Source organism: Saccopteryx leptura, chromosome 2 (genome assembly GCF_036850995.1).
Source record: "Saccopteryx leptura isolate mSacLep1 chromosome 2, mSacLep1_pri_phased_curated, whole genome shotgun sequence".
In the NCBI taxonomy this organism is placed as follows: Eukaryota; Metazoa; Chordata; class Mammalia; order Chiroptera; family Emballonuridae; genus Saccopteryx; species Saccopteryx leptura.
Window position 1 is genome coordinate 68,904,015 of NC_089504.1, and position 22,090 is coordinate 68,926,104.

A 22,090-nucleotide genomic window follows, 5' to 3' on the forward strand; every position below is an offset into this window, starting at 1 on the left:
AGGGTTTCGAACTGGCGACCTCAGCATTCCCAGGTCGACGCTTTATCCACTGCACCACCACAGGTCAGGCCCTTTCCTACCCTTTTTGATGTGGGGTGGTACAAACCCATCATGCCTCAGATAAGTGACATTGTATTAGAGACTTCCCTATTTTGTATATTGGATTAAAGGTTTTGATTTCTACACTATAAAATGGGGGCATACCGGGAGCTTGCTCTCTCTCGGTTTCTGAGATTAGCACTAGAGAGGAGAGCAGAGAAAGGCCACACGGAGGAGAGGAGAAGCAGTCAAGATGGTGGAGTGTTGAGTGAAGCCAGTTTGTGCAGAGTTTGTGCAGAGAGAAGGAAGGAGATGGGGAACAGAGGTGAATAATTCTTGTGAGCTAGAAACCTTTAATTCTAGGAAACTCGCATAAGTCAGTAGCTTTGTGAGCACTGAATGAGTGGGTTTTGGAGCCCAGTGTGTATTTTTACTTGCCTGCTGGGTGCAAGCTATGATTAAAGATGATAGCCCACCAGTTTTTGGCTCCATTGTTTCTTTACCAACTGTCTGAATCCAATGAGAACCTGCATGGGCCAGGTGGTTCTGATGGTGACCCTGGCTACTGGCTTTATATTTGGTGTAGTCTGTGGCAGGATTCGATACAGATCAGCAAGGAGCCACTACTACCTTTCAGCAGTGGAGTAGAGGACTGGCTGCTGTTATGGTTCCCCTTGGCTGTCCTTTTGGGGGCCATAGGCTGGCTGACTTTTACAGCCATGCATGAGGAAATGAAGAGCTCTGTGGAAGAGGCTGCCTGGGACCTGCAAACAGAACAGTGGAAGGAGCTGGACCAAATGTGGGAGAAAGAGATGCCAACCCTGGAGCTGGAGCAAGCACTGGAGGAGGCCGAACAGGTTCACGAGATTCGTTTGGAAATGGAGCGGACGCTGAAGAAGGAATCAACAGGTTCGTGAGTTGCAGCTTGCTCTGTATATTGTGGAGAGCCAGCAGTGGCAGGAGACCAGGGCTGAGGCTGAGGCTGAGTCCGGAGCTGCAAGGTCTGCAGTGCAGAAAGTGGCAGTGGCCCGGGGCTCGAGCTCAGCTAGCTCAGTCAGTAGAGCATGAGACTCTTAATCTCAGGGTCATGGGTTCATGTCCCACGTTGGGCGCCAGTTGTGGACAAGTCCTGCCAGGGGTGAGGACAATGGAGACGCAAAGACCCGACTCTGGGGACCAGGTTCAGTGATGTAGATCCACTTTATTCAGGAAGTAAGCTAGCTTATATACACAGGTTCAGCCTATAGGGTGTTACAGCATGTTCCTCAAAGCCAATGGCTGAAAAGATCAGGGAGCTGTGTGGTTGGCACTAAGTCACTTCCTTATAGTGGGCAAGCTTCCTTCCTGAGTATGCCCAGGAGGCTTCTGGGAGCTGGAGTATTCTCACAGCATTGCATCAGCCACAGCTGCAAGGAATGTGCTCTGCACTCCACCTACATTGATTGACTTTCCCTCCTCCCCACCATATCTTGCTTACTGTGATTTCTGCCCCTTTCACTGTTGGAATAGAATGGAGGGGGAAAGTTAAGTGGAACAAAGGGCATTGCTTGGCTGAACCTTCAGTGGTGATGTAATTTTGGTACTCTCTGGACTCTGCAGATGTTGAAAGCTGACTCTCACATTTATTTATGTAATACTGGAGGAGACACCCCCCCCCCACACACACACACACGCACTTGATCCCCAAGGAGCTCTCTTCTATACCTTCTTTTTCTTAGAAGTCAGCCTCAGTCCTGCTGTAGAAGTCCCTTCAGTCTCCAGCTGACTGCTTGGGAAGGTTAAGCATACACCACTGCAGCTTCCTACTCTGTGTATTTCAAAAGTGGTCCCTGGGAAATGCTCATGAATCCATTGTCCCTACAAACACTGTGGGTGTCATTAACATCTTCAAATCTACCCTCTCCTCTGCTACAACCAACCACTTTAGACAGCATCTTGCTCATAGACTTTCTAGGCTTGGCTCAGCAACTTATCCACTATGTCTAGTAAATTGAAGGGCTATATATTGAGCTCCCTTAGTAGTCTTTTTAAAGAGTCTTGGGGTATGTGTGTGGTAGGGGGAAGACATTCACACAACTTCTCTCTCCAAATCAAACCTCTACAAAAGTCCTCCTCCAAAACAGACAGACAAAATCTACCCATGGATGTGAAGAAGTCATGGATCCCAGACAAGTATGTTTGCAACTCCCATCACAACCTAAAGCTTTTAAATATACGTCCTAGCTGAGTTAAATAATGAGTTCTAAGCATGTGCCACTGTATGAAGTCTTATCTTATCGACCCTTACAACATAGTGAGAAAGGCATTAATAATATCTTTATACTAGAGATGAAGAAACTGAGGCTCAGAGACTTTAAGGACTATGCTAAAGATCACATTGCTGATATAGTGGACCTGAAATTCATCACCAAGGAGTACAATCCACAACTCATGGCTCTTGATATGACAACATTCATCACACTTTCTTCATTTAATGCCCATCATCCATATAAGATTTTAATTTCTTTCATATTTCCTTCACTGTTTTTAGAGTAATGCTTATGTATGTCATAGTACTAATGTAGTTCTCAGTTATTTAAATGCAATGCAAGATAGTATATTGCTTTACATGTCATGGGGTGCTGGTGGTGATTTTTCTGTTTAACAATCATGACAAATAGAAAAAGCAAAGCAAAGTAAACTTAAGAAGAGAAATATCCCAAAGTATAAAATGCTTTAATATAATATCTAACTAAAAAATAAAGAGAATGGTCCATTGTATTTTGTGTACAAAAACAAAACCCAAAATTAACATTATGCTGAATTTCACACATATTTTATAGATGTTCATGAGGCTGTGACCAGCTGCTGCACAAAACAACCTATTTTAATTATTGTGGAGATGTAACTGACATTGGCCACTCTCACACTTCCCCTACGAAATTTCATCTCACATTTTAGTGTAAAAAAAAAGTAGCCTGACCAGGTGGTGGTGCAGTGGATAGAGCGTCGGACTGGGATGCAGAATACCCAGGTTCGAGGCCCTGAGGTCACCAGCTTGAGCGCAGGCTCATCTGGTTTGAGCTAGGCTCACCAGCTTGAGCCCAAGGTTGCTGGCTTGAGCAAAGGGTCACTCAGTCTGCTGTGTTCCCACCTCCCCACCCCCCCGCTTCTGGCCAAGGCACATATGAGAAAGTAATCAATGAACTAAGGTGCCGCAAAGAATTGATGCTTCTCATCTCTCTCCCTTCCTACTGCCTGTCTGTCTCTGATCCTCTCTCTGACTCTCTCTGTCTCTGTCACACACATAAAAAAATAAATTATTAAAATAAAAATAAATAAAGTAAAGGCTATTATTCTATGCAGTAGACTTTTATCTTAAATTTAGGTAACTGACTCTATCTTTGCTTTAGTTTCCATAAGAGCTGGGAAAATTACAGCCCATGGGAATATCTGGTTGACTGCCTATTTTTATAGTTTTACTGTTACACAACTATGTCCTTTCATTTACATCTTGCATATGACAGTTTTCATAAAATGACAGACAAGTGCTACAGAGTCTTTATGGCTCACAAGGTCTTAAATATTTACAGTATGACCTATTATCGACTGTTGTTCTAGAAAGTTTAGATTAATATTTGCCATTATATAAAACTCTCTACAAAATAATGCTGCACACTAAGTTGTCCCAACTATTTATCAAATGTGTAAAAGTGACTTTTTATCTGTTTTTTAATCTCCTAGATTTTAACTTAATTTCTTGTCTTTGTTACATTTTCTATATATTTTTAGCAACTTTAAATTTATTTTATTTTATTGTATTTCATAACTCTTTAAAAGCTTCCTTAAATTACTTTTGGAATAACATGGCATTAAAATAAAATATCCCATTGTATTCTATATATATTTTGCAAGTTGGCTCAAAGTGTTATTGTGTAAAATGAAGTTGAATATAAATAAATAAACAAGACAACATAAAAAAATATTGTTCATTTTGCACTGACTTAAATATGTCATTGTCCCATTTTTTATTAGATACCTCCATATATTTGTTCTTCAATTTTATAAATTTCAAAAGAATTAGTTGATTATTTTGACAAAAAAAGGCCAACCAATAAATATAATTGTTCATTTTGAACTCCATGCTCTATTCTCTTAAAGATAAGAATATTTATTACAGGGTAAAGTTGAATAAGATCCAAAATAATTTCTCTATTAAAAACATTAAGTACATCTTCTTAAAATGAAAATTTTATTGTTTTTTATTGACTTTGCTTAAGCAAGCAGAATGAAATTAGTTTTCCTGTGTCTCTCTATAATAAAAAATGATGTATTAAACTGGACATATGTTCCATTTTGTGAAATGTCATTTACTTAGAATATGTCTCTAATATGAGGACAACCACTGGATGCGATAAAGAATATATATATATATATATATATATTTATATTCATATCAGTGGAAACCAGTATAGATAAAACTTCATTGGCTTTCTAATTAAATGTCACCATTTTGTCTAATATCACTGTTTACTTAGTAAATCTTAGACTCCCTCATTTTTTTTAAATTGCTTTCTTTCAAAAGTTTCATGATAGTTCTAAAGTTTTATTTTGCTTTTTAGGATTCCCCCCAAAGAAACACTTCAGATAATATATAGAAAGATCTCACGAGAGAGAATTTAGTCTTGATTTACAATCAACTATAGACCATATTAAAGTTTCTAAATTCAGTGTCTGATACAATATTAAGAAGATTTTAATATTTTCAATGTCTTTTTCTTTATTAATATGACAAATATTTGAAAAGAAAATACAAGTCCCAGGACTATATTCAAGTGCTTTTCTTAGTCTTTCATAATAAAATTAGGATATTAAATAAATTTTTACTAAATTTTTAAATTAAAGAACAATGAACTAGGCTTATTGTGGCAATCATTTTACAACTATACAAATATCAAATTATTATGTTGTATACCTGAAACCAATTTTAACTTAAAAGAATGAATATCAATCCTTTGTACAGAGACTCTCTCTATGGATTTTGTTATATTGCTGTTCAAAGTGTACCCTTCATATATATGGTGATACAATATGTACAGCTATATTACTCTATCTTCCTGTCATCTGCTAGATTTATATGAGATGCTTTGGTATTTTGCTCCTTAGTTCAAAAACAAAAATATATGACCATGTCTAACTCCACTGGGCTAGCTCTTAAGACTTCAGATTATAACAGATATCTGCAATCTGAGGGCTCAGAGCCTAGGTATACACAGTCCAGAGAATCAACAACAGCAACAACAAAGGCACAAACTTTCTAGTTAGCTTAATGATACATCATTATAAATATGCAGCCAATGGCTTAGGGGAACCCTTGTCTTGTCAATAAGATTTGCAAAATTCGATGGCTCTGTCAGAAGTGAGTAGAAAGAGTTAATATTTGTTGTTATTTTGCAAACACCACAGATGCTGTGTGGTTTTATAATTTTATTTATTTTATTGTGGGATTAAAACAGGATAAGCCTTAAAGGTTTTTTTAAAAATAATTTTAAGTTTTTTTTAGTTTAAAAGATGGTTATTTATTTCCCAAATAATAAATACACCAATATTTGATTATATAACAGTTCAAGGAATACTCAAATAACATCAGAAAAGTAATTTTAGGTCATGTTTTTTGTTTTTTTTTTAATTTCTCAGAAGATTCTAACATAGAACTGAATTTATTTTTAAAATCCATACCTTAAATGTTCATTAAAGTCCTGTTCAAAATCATGGTAATGGGTAAAATTCTTTGCCCTTCATATTCTTACTTACAGTAGATTTCACTGTAGTATCATGAAATAAAAAAATAACAAAATAGAGTGGGCAGTTTGATTTTAGGGGAAAGTCTTTATATGAATCTTTGGTTTGCCTGCTCTAGCTACCTCATTAATCCTAAATGGTGTCAGTCAGTTGAGTCTAATAGCTGTGAGTGTTACTACCATAGTCAGTTCCAAATTACAGTATTGATTAATTGATTGTCTTCTTCCAGTTGTGAATTATATTAGTGCTGGCTCAGGCAGTCTGGCTTAGGGCCAAAGCTTAATTTCCAATAGAAGGCAACAAGCAGCTTCACTGTTTCACTGCTGTGGTTAAGTAGATGCTTAGAAAACAAAAAGCTCTGGAAAGACGATTTGACAAAAGGGAATGTACTAGATATAATAAATATGCACTTACTGATGGTTTCTCTCCAATGTAGAGAAACAAGTAGGAAGAGACTATCAAGAATTTATCATTTCTCAGTGTGACTTCCAAAACAATCTTAAAACAATTGACTAGAAGATGAGAGCAGAAGGGAGAAACGTGGTTCAGCATGATAATCTGCCAGCATTGAGAGCTGGGGAATTAAATCCACTCAGGAGAAGAGTGGTGTCCATGGCACTTTCAAACCGAGTAGAAGTTAAAGTGGATCATGGGTTCCCTTATCATAATAACTAGAGTTCGTCCAGGAAAACCTAAAAGCAGCTGCCAATTGTGGTGTCACTAGGACAGTGGAGTCATCTTTTTAAAATAATATTAATTTATGGAGTTGAATGACAAATTATTACCAATTTGAAAGGGTCACTCATTTCATAGCAACGCTCTGTTTTAATGAGGACCACAAACTGGATGGGTGTGTTTATCATTGATTCTTGTGGAATGAAACAAGCTAAACATGGCATTAAAAGGTTAATACCTTTCAAAGATCCACATCCTGGTCTTTTGTTTTTTTTTTTTTTCTTCCTGCCAGATCAATTCCTTTTCTCCATAAAATCTGAAGGGAAAATTGGTGTGGGATGGCTTAATTATGATTATAAAATTACATTTAAATCCATTAAAATGTATGTAAAATCATTACTGGTCGATGTTTTTCAACAGGAACAAAATAACATTTGATTTCACAGAGAATTAGAAAGAACCTTGTTCCCCCTCATGTAATGTAATTATAAAAACAAAAGTGAAAGAAATAATTCCAGAGTCCTAAGTTTGAAAGTACTGAAATCATTGTTTGGAAAGAATGGTAGAAAGAAATTCTTTTGTTTTTTTTTTTAAGTGAGAGGAGAGGAAGTGGAGACAGACTCCTGCATTCGACCCCACCGGGATCCATCCCGCAAGCCCCTATCCTGCAATAATCTGCCCTGTTGGGACAGAGCTCTGTTGCTCAGCAACCGAGCTATCTCAGCACCTGAGGCCAACACCATGGAGCCATTCTTAGTACCTGGGACTAACTTTTGCTGGAACTACAATACTTGAGCCATGGCTGTGGGAACAGTAGAGACAGATAAAGAAAGAGAGATGGAGGAGGGGTAGAGAAGCAGATGGTTGCTTCTCCTGTGTGCCCTGATCTGTCCAGGGTCAGAAAGAACTTTATAAATGGGAAAACAATTGTAAATACAGAGTTGAGCAAAAGCAGGTTTACAGTTATGAGTATGCCAAAACACGGAGTTTATTCTTATATTCTTATTAATTATTGTATTATTTTCCATATGAAAAACTGTAATCCTACTTTTGCTCCACCTTGTATATCACAAAGTCAAAGATGCTGATAGAAATGAGAATTTTGTAAAAGTGTTTCATAAAAGAAAGGGGAGAGAAGTTGCAAGTAGATCTGTCAATGAGGAGAAAACTACTTTTCTCTAAGTGGTACTAAGGTCATTAAAGATATATCAGTATACATATGATTTTTTTTTTTTAACAAGAAACATACACACAGAGGAATTGACAGGAAGGGAGAAAGATGAGAAGCTTCAATTTGTAGTTGTGGCACTTGAGCTGTTCATTGATTGCTTTCTCATATGTGACCAGGGGGCTTCAGCTGAACCAGTGACCCCTTGCTCAAGCCAGTGACCTTGGACTCAACCCAGTGACCTTGGGCTTCAAGCTTGCAAACTTTGAACTCAAGTCAATGACCAAAGGACTTCAAACCTGGGTCCTTAGCATTCTAGGTCAATGCTCTATCCATTATGCCACCGCCTAGTCAGGCTGAAAAATTCTTAATAGAAATTATTATATAAGCCTCTTGCCATAGAGCCTATAAGGAAAGTTCATAGATTAAATTTCTACAAAATATTAGTTCTTCATGGCTGTCACACTGATCTGTAGAAAAAATTAGGTTAGCATTAGAAGTGCCATATATTTATTACTTGAAAAATTGTAGGCTATACCATTTGACAGGTGCTAAGGATACTTTGGGTGAGGGAGGGGGATAAAACCAAGCATCATGCCTTGAAGATGATCTGTTGAGTCATTACTAAATTAGTTACTAAGTCTCATAACTCACAAATGTATAATACAACAAATCTAGTGTACTAGCAACTTGAAAAAATAAGTGCATATCTCAGTGGACTTAACTAATACTTGGGTGTTAATATGGAGAATAAAATTATACTCTTAGCTTCTTTTGGGAAAGATCCAAATATAATTCATTATGATACACCCCTCAGCACAGAGACTCTAGCACAAAAAGAGTGCTTCATGAATATGTTTTGTAGGAAAAAATGCTTAAGAATACAGCCTTTAAACCAACTTCCTGCCAGTGGCAATAGTTTGATAAGAATATAGTATCTTTAAAGGGATGCAGCAATAATGTCATTCATAAGATATTAGCAAATTTAAAGTGTTTGGGATCCCACACACCGAAGTATTATATGTCTAGTTTTCCCTCTCCCCTATGCCTCCTTCTCACCCGAATCAATTTGGTTTATCCTTAGACTCAGGCATCATTTTCATTCATGAAAAACTGCTCTGACAGGATAGCTCAGATGGTTAGAGCATTGACTTAAAAGTACAGGGGTTGCTGGTTCAATTCCCAGTCAGGGCACATATAGGAACAGATTGATGTTCTTCTCTCTCTCTCCCCCCCCTTTCTCTCTTCCTTCCTCTCGCTCTCCTTTCTTCTTCTCTCTCTCTCCCCCCCTCTTTCTCTTTCTCTCTCCCTCCTTTCTTCTCTCTGAAAATCAATAAAATAAACATTAAAAAAAAAAAACATGTCCCTCACTTATTAGGTCTAGATTAAGCAACCTTATTATAAACTCCTGTGCTTCCCATATTTGGCAAATATTTGCACTCTCCTATCATTGTTTATTTAATTGGCTATCTATCCTAGATGGTTTAGGAAAGGGTTTGGCACATAGCCAGCTACTTCGTTCTTCCAGCCAGTGTCATTCTTGACTCATCTTTCCCACAATTCACATCTCATTTGTCTGCCTATCCAAGTCGCTCTACTTTCAAAGCAATACCTACCCAGAATTCAACTACTTCTCCCACTTCTGCAGCTGTAACTTGGCCCACCTCTTGCTTGCACTGTTGCAGTAGCCTCTGTCTTAATACCTGCCACTGCTCTTGTCCTAACCAGCCAGTTATCAATCCAGAAGCCTGCAGATCCTCCTAAAATACCATAACCAATCACGTCAGCTTTTTATTCAAAATCTTCAGTGAAATATCATCTCACACAGAATAAAAATCAAAGTTTTTGCTAGGAGCTACGAGGGTCTTCTTCTCTCAGGCCTCTTTTGTTTTTGTTTCTCCCAGTACCAGGCGCTCTGGTCACACCAACCATCTCCTTTTAGTGAACTTCCTCCTCAGAGTTATCACACCTCCTATTTCCTCTCTTTGGAATGGCCTTCCTCTGATATCGACATGACTAACTTCTTTATTTTCTTGAGAGTGTCACTCAAAAGTCACCCCTTAGTTCCAAATTTCTAAAATTTCAATAGTACTCTTACCTGATACTTTAATTTTTCCTTCCCTGCTTTTATTTTTCTATTGGTACTGATTTTAGATCTGATACTCGGCAGATAGGATGGACTTCCATTGTGTGACTAGTTGATGAGTTGGTACCCATTTTTCACTGTTTATTAAGTATTTTAAACCTCATCTATGGTAATCACTTTCTCATACACTCTATAATTTAACAATTTTCCTTCATCATCTGCTTCCTCCAACAGTTTTTGTTTCAACACTGAGTCACCAGCATCTGAAACACATAGTACTGTAGGTATTCAACTTCTACGCCCCTGTTTTAGCCTATACAAGTGTCTACGTTAAAAGGCACCACAAAATACTGTCATATTTATTTGTTTTCATGCTGTCTCTATGTAATAGATTGTGAACTCCTTGAGGGAAGATATCATTTATTATTTTCAACTTTGTATCTCTATCATATAGGGTAGTGACTGGTTAATTCAATAAATAGATGAATAAAAAAATATTTCATGCATACCTACAATTATTCATTTAAGATATACAAATTATTACAACTATGCCTCTATTATACTTACTTTTAATCAAGATACAATTATCTATACAAATTTTGTTGGCGCAAGTATAACTTTATAAATTCTATATTTTTTTAATGTGTGTATTTATCTGTCTCAAGGATTTTCAGGAGCATAATTCTTGTGATTGAGGAGAAAATATATGCTCATGATCCTCTCTTGACATTACTATGGTATAAAATTGAAGTAATATTAAGATCTCAGGTAAATTGCAGGCAGCTGTTTCTGACAGAAGATATTACATAAGAGATTTCATAATTTCATTCAATAACTATCAATGATGTCTGCTCTTTTAAAATATGATTTAAGAAAACCTGGGATAAAATTTAGAAGTCTTTTTTTTTTTTTTAAGTTGGGAACCATTTCATATGCTCCAGGTATTTTTTGTTGTTGTTGTTGTTATTTTTTTTTTCACAGAGACAGAGTCAGAGAGAGGGAAAGATAGGGATAGACAGAAATGGAGAGAGATGATAAGCATCAATCATCAGTTTTTTGTTGCGACACCTTAGTTGTTCATTGATTGCTTTCTCATATGTGCTTTGACTGTGGGCCTTCAGCAGACCGAGTAACCCCTTGCTCAAGCCAGCGACCTTGGGTCCAAGCTGGTGAGCTTTTGCTCAAACCAGATGAGCCCACGCTCAAACTGGCGACCTCGGGGTCTCGAACCTGGGTCTTCCGCATCCCAGTCTGATGCTCTATCTACTGCACCACCGCCTGGTCAGGCTCCAGTTTTTTAAAAAGTAGATATTTATAAAATATCTTTAGGTCTATATCAAATACCACAAGAATAATTAGCCCCTAAATAATATTTGTTAATAAACTATATAATATCATGCAAGGCATATTTATAAAATGTACAAAAGATAGCCTTAACAATCCTTTTAAGCTTAGAACTTAAAATATCCTCACTGCCTATTTTAAGGAACACTATCCTTCTTGTGTGGTCTTGTTACTTCCCTTTTCATATATGCCCTTAACCCAGGCAACTCTCTCACATTCAACACAGTCCATCCTAGGCATCTGTCTTCATCCCACTGAATATTTAAGAAATAGGCAAGATATGAGCATAAGCTCACATTACTTAGAAATACAGAGTGAAATGCAATGGTTATAGCCTAGATTTCAAGTTCTGGAGATCTCAAAAAAAAAGTACCACTTTTTATGTATCATTTTGATCTCAAAAGTATTTTGACTTGTGTCTCCAAGCCTCTCCCTTTGGACAGCAGATGTGTTATGACATATAAAACATACCTATCATATAATTTATTTTATACTACTAGTTTTATTTTTTGTATCATCATAAACTCCAATTGGACTTAACTTCCTTTGTTTTATCATTATGGCTTTCTTGAGCAACTCAAATAATCCAAACTGACAGACTTTATGATAACCAACAATGATGATAGCAAACAGTTTAATCCTGTAAATCTTGACTTAGAAATGATAAAATAAACAAGCCTGTTTTAATATCAATATATGAGCCCTTACATATACGACCCTATGTGAAAAGTACTTTAAGGCTTCAGGTGATACATGAGCACAACTATACAAAAGGCACAATTAATTTAAAAAGCCAAAGTACAGTGGCTTTTCCACATACTTGTGACAGTATCAAGATACCATTTGTAACACTGTGTTTAATAGGCATCTGCATAAAACATTGTATTGATGTGCTGGAAGGAGGCATCAGAAGATGCAGTATCTGAAACTCATGTCATGAAAGGAATGGTTGAAGGAAGTATGGATATTTGGTATAGATAACAGAAGATTAAAGGAAGAAATAAAAGCAGGTAGATTTTCTCTCACTAGAAGGAAAATCTGTCTTGCAAATATAACAACTCAATAATAAAAGTGAGGTTCATGCATAATTTTAATTAGAGACTAGCTCACTGTGTGTCATAAAGAATTTTCCAGTAGGGAAGATTGAACTATATCACCTTCCTTACCTAGTATTTTTTTTTTTTGTATTTTTCTGAAGTTGGAAATGGGGAGGCAGTCAGACAGACTCCTGCATGCGCCCGACCAGGATCCACCCGGCATGTCCACTAGGGGATGATGCTCTGCCCATCTGGGGCATCGCTCTGTTGCAACCAGAGCCATTCTAGCGCCTGAAGCAGAGGCCACAGAGCCATCCTCAGCACCAGGGCCAACTTTGCTCCAATGGAGCCTTGGCTGCGGGAGGGGAAGAGAGAGACAGAGAGGAAGGAGAGGGGGAGGGGTGGAGAAGCAGATGGGTGCTTCTCCTGTGTGCCCTGGCTGGGAATCAAACCCAGGACTCCTGCACACCAGGCCAACGCTCTACCACTGAGCCAACCGGCCAGGGCTCCTTACCTAGTCTTTATGTCTTAATTTTTCCTTTCCTTCTTTTTTTAATCTTTTTTTTCTTTTCTTTCCTCTCTCTCTTCCTTCCTTCCTCAGTCCTTCCATCTCTCTCTCACTCTTTTTCTTTCTTTCCTTCCTTCTTTCTTCCATTGAAGAATAATATGTTTTAAATGCAGAATAAAAAACACTTGGGTCACAGATACACTACTAAAGATCTATTTGATCTTATGCAGCTCATTTATCTTCTCTAGGTCTAAATTTGTCATGTATAATACATGACCTAGAGTCTTAAAGGTATATTTTAACTCTAATGTTCTCTGACCACACAAATGTAGACATACTGACTGAACCTCTAAGTCTACTCATGGTGAAGAATTGTCACGATCATAGACTTTTGAAACCGGAAAATATTTAGTCAACACTCATAAAAGTCATTAGATTACATGTTACCTTTCCTATACCATCTTGCTCCTAAATCATTTTAATGTATAAATATTTTAAATGTTATGTATATATTACAAAAGTTTTGGTTACTACTCCTGAATAAAAAAAAAAAAAAGTAACTCTCTTAAAGCAGAAATGTTCAGAGAACATTCTGCTGAGTTTTCTTCTGGTATACCGTCTGTATAAAATACAAAACCTTCCTTTAATTACATTGACTTACTATTTACTGCAATTGTCAAATTAATACTGTAATAAAAAAAATCTCTAGTAGGGACCTGAATATGTCCCTTCTATGTGTACTGTTAATTACTAAAATTAACTGAAATCGGGCTCACTTAGTAAGGTGCCTTAGTAAGCATATCTGGCTTATTTCTCCACAATAGTGCTAAAGTAAAAACTTTGTAAACAATTCTTAAAGTCAGGTAAAATATCCCAGCATTTTAGACTCTCTTAACTAATGAAATTCCAAGCATTACCTACACTTCCAGAAGTTTACACTCAATGTGAACTATTTATAGGTATTGCCATTGGTCCTCATAGTAAACATAATACTGCACAGCATATAATCAAATGCCATCCTTCATAAGAAACTAAATTAAACTTGCCAAAATAAGCAAAACACTTAGGTATGAAAGTTACAATAATGTTACGTTCATCCCACATATTTTTGAATTTCCAAATTCAGATATTTTAGCAATTTCTGGTTAGCATTAGCTTGATTATAAAAAGTAATAATCATAATATATCAAAGAGACACCACATTTAACCAAATTAACTAAACTTGGTCAGTATCACTAAAGCAAAATAATTGAGCCTTTAATTATAGATCAATATATTAATCATTAACAGCATCTTAGACATCCCATAATGTTCTCATTCATTCATTTATTGATTATCCATGGTGTCAAGTCACCTTTTAGACATTATGAGATACACAAATACAAGTATGAAGACACAGGCCCTTCTTTCAAAAAGTTTACAGTCTAGACACTCACAGGAGGGGGGAAGCCTAATGCTTGCCATCTAGTTAGATGGTTTTGGTTTTTTCAACTCAAAGCAATCAGGGGTCATCTCAAAACAATGGCAATTATTGTATCTAAAGTTCCGCCTGGGTTCAAATCCTGACATTCCTACTAGTTGTATAAATCTGGGCAAGATATTTCATTTCTCTAGTTCTCAGGACCTTCATTCTAACAAGGAGATAATTAAAGTATAGACCTCAGAGATTTGCTATGAAAAGTAAATGAGATATATGTAATATATGTACAATGTGCTTTGCACATAATATACATTTCAAAAATAAAGGTTATATATATTGAGAGGATAAAGGGTACACAAATAAGAATACTGCCTTTTCTTTAGCAAGATTAAAAATTCTACATGTTTGTTATCTGTTAGTATCAGATGCTTGCATTCATGAGTAATGCTATAACATTCATTGACTACAAAATTAAAAAGGAATTTCCAATGCAGTTTCCAAAAACAACACTGCTAAGTGAGCTGATGATCTCAGACAAAAGGAAGAGAAGGCAATTCTGTAAATAGTGATCAAATGTAATGCACTAAATAAAATGTACTAGGAAAAAAAACTATACTAGGCATTACCCAATTGTTTGACAAAATGTCTTACTCTATTTTTGTAGACAATATGGGGAAGACAGGATTAGAAAGAACTGGGTAGGTTTGGTAAGAGGCAGATAATCCCTAAAAAGACATTGGAATGTGTTAATATTAATTTAAACAATACTATTGGACTTAGTTCAGAACATTGTATTTGCTAGAGTGAAAATAAAATAAGATTAAAAAGTCAGAAATGTTGAATTTGGGATCCTTGCTCTAACTCTCATTAGCTGTGAGAGACCTTTGCCTCCTTAACCACCAGTTTCTTCATCTGTAATAGGAGGATGTGATGATTACATACAGAGCCATTCACTCTATGCTTGGCACATCCTAAGGGCTCAATAATTAATATCAATAATAATTATTATTAGTTTTCCTTTCATTTCATTTTTGTGATGAAATTAAAATAGTTAAAGTATTTTGTTTCCATTTTTACTCATCTTGGCAATATAGGTAAACAAAAAAAAAGCATTTGATCTGTATTTTATGGAATGAGTAGTTATGTTTTTTCTGATCATGTGAGACTGTGTTCTATGATTCAAGTATGCATTTTGTCTCTAGAAGATAAACATCTAAAATATATTGAATATTTCCACATTTAAACATGCTTATATGTGGGCAGTAAACGTTCTGATACTCCAAGTTTCAATGAAAATAATAATGATAACATCTACAGACTAACCTATTTATCCCCTACTATATGCCACGTACTATTCTAAAGTATTTTCTTATTGTTTTTTAAATTTTATAAAATATTTATTTTTTATTTTGAAATTAAATTAATTGGGGGTGACATTGGTCAATAAGAGTACATAGGTTTCAGGTGAACATTTCTATAGCATTTGAACTGTTGATTGCATTGTGTGCCCATCATCCAGAGTCAAATCATTTTCTATCACCATATATTTGTCCCTATTTACTTCCCTCTCCCTCCCTTCTCACCCAGGTAATCACTTCACTTTTATCTATGTCCATGAGTCTCAGTTTTATACCCCACTTATGTGGGGAATCATATAGTTCTTAACTCTGAAGCACTTTCATATGTGAATGCTTTTAATCTTCATAACAGACATAGTAAGGGCATTATTGTCTTCATTTTAGAAAAATCTCGGATGAACATATTTGAATAATTTGCCCATGATCAAATAGATAGTAAGTTGCAGAGAATCCAGACAAGTCTAGGTTTAGAAGTCTATATAATTTGCCCTTAAAATAAAAACAATTTGTTTTGAAGAAGCAATGTCATCAGTAGAAGTATATTTGAAATAATTCTATAAGCACTAGATCAGACAGCAATAGAACTTAAAAGAAAATAGGAACATTACTTATATTATTAGTTCTATGGGAATAAGTACTTTGGATATGACAAAATATAATAATAATAATACAAAGAAATATTGGTTTTTAAATTAACTTTGGAACATATTGTGCTCAGAAAATGGGAACTGATTCTACACAAATGGCTAAATCATAAAGCAGAATAATAAAATCTTAAGGGAGTTATGAGAAAAGACAAATAGACATTTGGAAGAAGACATCGTTTTGATTGGGGTTATCCAAGAAAGTTTTATGAAGGTGAGCTGAATCATCATATATGAAATAGAAACAACTAGAAACCAAATGGGAAGCAGCAAAAGAGCCTAAAATAAATTTACTACAACCCCATATCTGTCATGCTTGTTTGTTTTATTCTTATCTAATTTGACTTCAAAAGTATCTTGGTTTTTGAAGGACCTTTGTGTAACTTTTCTAAATACAAAGATTTCTTTTTTCCCCTCTTAGAATCTTAAGAAACACCAACTCAAAATTGAGGTTAACAGAAAATATGGGGAGTGGTATTCTTTTTTTTTTTTTTTAAGCTGAAAATGCAATATTTTAAACAGATAAGAGTATTTGAGCATACTAGGAACTTTTAAACTTTTTAACCTTTATTTACAAAATTTTTATTTAGAAACATCAATTAAAAATAAATTGGCCCTGGCCGGTTGGCTCAGTGGTAGAGCGTGGGCCTGGCGTGTAGAAGTCCCAGGTTCGATTCCTGGCCAGGGCACACAGGAGAAGCGCCCATTTGCTTCTCCACCCCTCCCCCTCTCCTTCCTCTCTGTCTCTCTCTTCCCCTCCCACAGCCGAGGCTCCATTGGAGCAAAGATGGCCCGGGCGCTGGGGATGGCTCCTTGGCTTCTGCCCCAGGCGCTAGAGTGGCTCTGGTCGCGGCAGAGCAAGGCCCCAGAGGGGCAGAGCATCGCCCCCTGGTGGGCAGAGCATGCCCCCTGGTGGGCGTGCCGGGTGGATCCCGGTCGGTTGCATGCGGGAGTCTGTCTGACTGTCTCTCCCGGTTTCTAGCTTCAGAAAAATACAAAAAAAAAAAAAAAAAAAAATTGAGTTTATTTTATAGTAATTCACAGGATTGTTTTCTCCTCATAATAGTTTTAAATGGTGAGAAACAGATCAAATATCTTAGAGAGAGTATAGGAGTTATTTATTTCAAAGAATTATCATTCCAACATTAGAAGCACACTATTAAACTGCAATTGGAAGAAAAAACACACGTGGCAGAGAATTTTTATTAAAAAGTGTTATTATGATAGATGAAATATGTAAAGCAAGGATATATAAGGTACGAAAACTGTGTTGATAACAAAATAGTTCTTATAAAATAGTAAGAACTGAATGCATAACATAACTGTTACTATTTAACAGAGATTAGACAATTAAAAATTTGCTAATTTATTTGCAAATCTGTTTTCTCACTTTATTCCCTCATAACAGTAAATAGTTTTGTAGATTCCAGAAGACCAAAATAAAGTATATAGGTGAGACCACCGCTGAGGGCTAATAGTTTCATAGCAGCAGCTGCTAAATTTGGCATTTAAATCTATAGGCATCTGCTACTCTAGTTCAAAACTATAACCCGTTGTTGGATGTCCCACACATTCATGATTCAGAACTTAAAAAATAATCCCTCACTGACATATTATTTCCTAGTTATTCCACTGGTTCCATTGTACGGTAATTCTATTTATAAAAAAACAAAAACCAAAAAACTGGTCATCCATAGTTAAGAACTCATTTCTAGTACATTTAATAAAAGGAAAACCAGGTGAATAGAAGATACTGTTTAGATACTCTATCCATCCATCCATCCATTCATTTATCCATACGTGCATCCTAACAAGGATTTGTTGAGGGCCAGCTACATATCTGTCACTATATTAGGTGCAAGGACTCAAAGAAGGCAGGGTTTAAGATGTGTTGTAGACTCACCTTGTGTTAGCCACTGTAGGTGTTCTCAGACACAGTCCCTGGCCTCAGGAAGTTCAAAGCCTAATTAGAAAGAAATAAAAAACTATTTTAAAAAGTATTACAAACCCTAAATTGTCTTCAAGATATCATATTTCTGCCATTCCTTTTTCAGGGCTGGGGGTTGAGACAAAGAGGAGAAATGGCAAGAATGTTAATGAGAAATTGGGATAAGTTTTATGTGATACAATCTTTAATTGAAATAACAAAATGTCAAAAATCAACACGGACATTTCTTCACATTCTATAAAGCTGTAGAAGATATAGACTATTCATTAAAATTTTAAATTTAGGTTTTTATATCTACATAAAGTGGCTAAAGTGCCTTCCTACAACATCTGTTTCAACTCTACTGAATGCCTTAGTCCGCTGCTTCCTGAAATTACCCAGGACATTTCAAAATTCCTATTCTTTGGTCTTTGTGGAACTGGGTGCCCCATAAAATGTTAAGAGAATCAAACACTGGCAGTCATGTTAAAGCAAATCATGTTTATCCTACTGTTTCTGGGACTAGCTGCCACAGAAGAATTGTAAATCTTTATTTTAAAAATTATTTTATTTATTTATTTATTTAAATTTTTATTGATTTTAATTTATTGTGTTTACATAGATTCAAGGGTCCCACAAAAATTATCTCTTCACCACCACTGTGTTCCCCTCGACACCCCTTTTAGCCCCTTCCCCCAGCGCCATCTCCTCTTCCCTTCAGGATTTTTGTCCTGTTCTCTAAAACGCTGTGTAATGTATATAGAATTTCACTAATCTCTTTCCCTTCTCTGATCCCATCCTCTTCTGCCCTTTCCCTCTGACCGCTGTCACTCTGGTCCCTTTGATCCCACCTCTGCCTCTATTCCGTTCTTCAGTTCACATTGTTCATTAGGTTCCTCTAATGAGTGAGGTCATATGATATTTTTCTTTCTCTGCCTGGCTTATTTCACTTAGCATAATAGTTTCCAGTTCTATCCATGTTGTCACAAAAGGTAAGATTTCCTTCTTTTTCATGGCAGTGTAGTATTCCATTGTGTATATGTACCAATCTTCTTAATCCACTCATCCACTGATAGACCCATGGGCTGTTTCCAGATCTTGGCTATTCTAAACAATGCTGCCATAAACATGGGGATGCATTTTTTCTTTTAGATCAGTGATTTGGTATTCTTAGGATATATTCCTAAAAGTGGGATAGCTGGTTAAAAGGCAGTTCCATTTTTAATTTTCTGAGGAATCTCAATACTGTTTTCCACAGTGGCTGCACCAGTCTGCATTCTTATCAGCAGTGCAAGAGGGTTCCCTTTTCTCCACACCCTTGTCAACACTTATTGTGTGTTTTGTTAATGAGCACCATTCTGACTGGTGTGAGATGATATTGTGGTTTTAATTTGCATTTCTCTAATGCAGGGGTCCCCAAACTTTTTACTCAGGGGGCCAGTTCACTGTTCCCCAGACTGCTGGAGGGCCGGACTATAAAAAAAACTATGAACAAATCCCTATGCACACTGCACATATCTTATTTTAAAGTAAAAAAACAAAATGGGAACAAATACAGTATTTAAAATAAAGAACAAGTAAATTTAAATCAACAAACTGACTAGTATTTCAGTGGAAACTATGCTCCTCTCACTGATCACCAATGAAAGAAGTGCCCCTTCTGGAAGTGTGGCAGGGGCCGGATAAAAGGCCTCAGGGGGCCGCATGCGGCCCGCGGGCCATAGTTTGGGGACCCCTACTCTAATGATTAGTGATGTTGAACATCTTTTCATAGGCCTATTGGCCATCTATATGTCCTCTTTGGAGAAGTGTCTATTCATTTCTTCTGCCCATCTTTTGACTGGGTTTTTTTTACCTTCCTGGTGTTGAGTTTTACAAGTTCTTTATAAATTTTGGTTATTAACCCCTTATCAGACGTATTGTTGAATATTTTCTCCCATTGTGTGGGTTGTCGTTTAATTCTTGTTCATATTGTCTTTAGCTGTGCAAAAGCCTTTTAGTTTGATATAGTCCCATTTGTTTATCCTGTTCTTTATTTCACTTGCCCTTCAAGATAAAACAGCAAATATATTGCTGCAAGAGATGTAGGAGAGCTTACTGCCTGTTTTCTTCCGAGATGATTATAGTTTCACGACTTACATTTAAGTCTTTTATCCATTTTGAGTTTATTTTTGTGAATGGTGTAAGCTGGTTGGTCTAGTTTCAGTTTTTTGCAAGTACCTGTCCAATTTTCCCAACACCATTTGTTAAGGAGACTGTCTTTACTCCACTATACGCTCTTATCTCCTTTGTCAAATATCAATTGTCCAGAAGGGTGTGGGTTTATTTCTGTGTTCTTTGTTCTGTTCCATTGATGTATATGCCTGTTTTTATGCCAGTACCAAGCTGTTTTGAGTACAATGGCCTTATAGTATAACTTGATATTAGGAAGTGTGATACATTCCACTTTATTCTTTCTTTTCAAGATTGCTGAAGCTATTTGTGTTCTTTTTTGGTTCCATATAAATTTTTGGAATATTTGTTCTATATCTTTGAAGTATACCATTATATTTTAATAGGAATTGCATTGAATTTATAAATTGATTTGGGTAATATAGACATTTTAATGATGTTTATTCTTCCTGTCTATGAACACGGTATATACTTCCACTTGTTTGTATCTTCCTTGATTTCTTTTATCAATGTTTTATAATTTTCTGAGTAATAGTCATTAAATTTACTCCTAGTTACTTTATTTCTTTGGTTGCAATAGTGAAGTGGATTGTTTTCTTAATTTCTCTTTCAGACAGTTCATTGTTGGTGTATAAAAATGCCTTTGATTTCTGAATATTAATTTTATATCCTGCCACTTTGCTGAATTCATTTATCAGGTCCAGTAATTTTTGACTGAGACTTTAGGGTTTTCCATGTACAGTATCATATCATCTGCAAATAATGATAGTATTACTTCTTTTCCAATTTGGATGCCTTTTATTTCTTCTTCTTTTCTGATTGCTGTGGCTAGGACTTCCAGAACTATGTTGAATAAGAGTGGTGAAAGGGGGTACCCCTGCCTTGTTCCTGATCTTAAGGTGATTAGTTTTAATTTTTGCCCATTAATTATGATGTTGGCTGTGGGTTTGTTATAGATGTGCCTTTATCATGTTGAGGTATGTTCCCTCTATTCCTAGTTTTCTGAGAGTTTTGATCATAAATTGGTGCTGGATTTTATCAAAGCTTACTCTGCATCTATTAATATTATCATGTAATTTTCACCTTCCTTTTGTTTATGTGATGAATCACATTGATTTGAGAATATTGTACCAGCCTTGCCTCACCAGAAGAAATCCCACTCGATCATGATGTATGATTTTTTTTCATGTATTGCTGGGTCCAGTTTGCTAATATTTTTTTGAGAATTTTAGCATCTAAATTCATCAGGGATATTGGCTTATAGTTTTCTTTCTTTCTTTGGTATTTTTGTATTTTTCCAAAGTGAGAAGCAGGAGGGAGGCAGATTGACAGACTCCCTCATGTGCCCGACCGAGATCCACCTGGCATGGTGACCAGGGGGCGATGCTCGGCCCCTCTGGGGTGTTGCTCTACTGTGATCATGCAATTGGAGCCATTTTAGCACCTGAGGTGGTCACCGTGGAGTCATCCTAGGTGCCCGGGCCAACTTTGCTCCAATGGATCTTTGCTGCAGGAAGGGAGGAGAGAGATAAAAAGGAGAGGGGGTAGGGGGGTGAAGAAGATGGGCACTTCTCTTGTGTGCTTTGGCCAGGAATCGAACCTGGGACTTCCACATGCTGGTCCGACACTATACAGCTGTGCTACTGGCCTGGGCAGTTTTTATTCTTTGTATTGTCTTTGCCTGATTTTAAAATAAGGAATATGCTCACCTCATAAAAAGAGCTTGGAAGTCTTTCCTCCTCTTAAATTTTTTGAAAGAGCTTGAGAAAGATAGAAGTTAGGTCTTCTTTGAATATTTGGTAGAATCCACTTGTGAAGTCATCTGGCCCCAGAACTTTTGTTTGTTGAGAGTTTTTTGATAATGTTTCAATCTCATTTGTTGTAATTGGTCTGTTTAGGTTTTTCTGATTCTTCAAGATTGCTTTTTGAAT

At 36.4% G+C, this 22,090-nt stretch overlaps 1 protein-coding gene and 1 non-coding gene across 21 annotated transcripts in view; one reads left to right on the forward strand and one right to left on the reverse strand.

Moving 5' to 3' along the window:
• Window positions 1-22,090, reverse strand: part of PTPRD (protein tyrosine phosphatase receptor type D) — a 2,469,774-nt gene that overhangs the window by 862,091 nt on the left and 1,585,593 nt on the right. For all 20 annotated transcript variants that reach the window (XM_066368144.1, XM_066368143.1, XM_066368139.1 and 17 more), the window contains one exon: window positions 17,964-18,023. The gene's annotated coding sequence lies outside the window, so the exon portion shown is untranslated. The remainder of the gene's footprint in view (window positions 1-17,963; window positions 18,024-22,090) is intronic.
• TRNAK-CUU (transfer RNA lysine (anticodon CUU)) lies at window positions 1,079-1,151 on the forward strand. Its single transcript has one exon. It is a non-coding gene; the product is annotated as a tRNA-Lys (tRNA).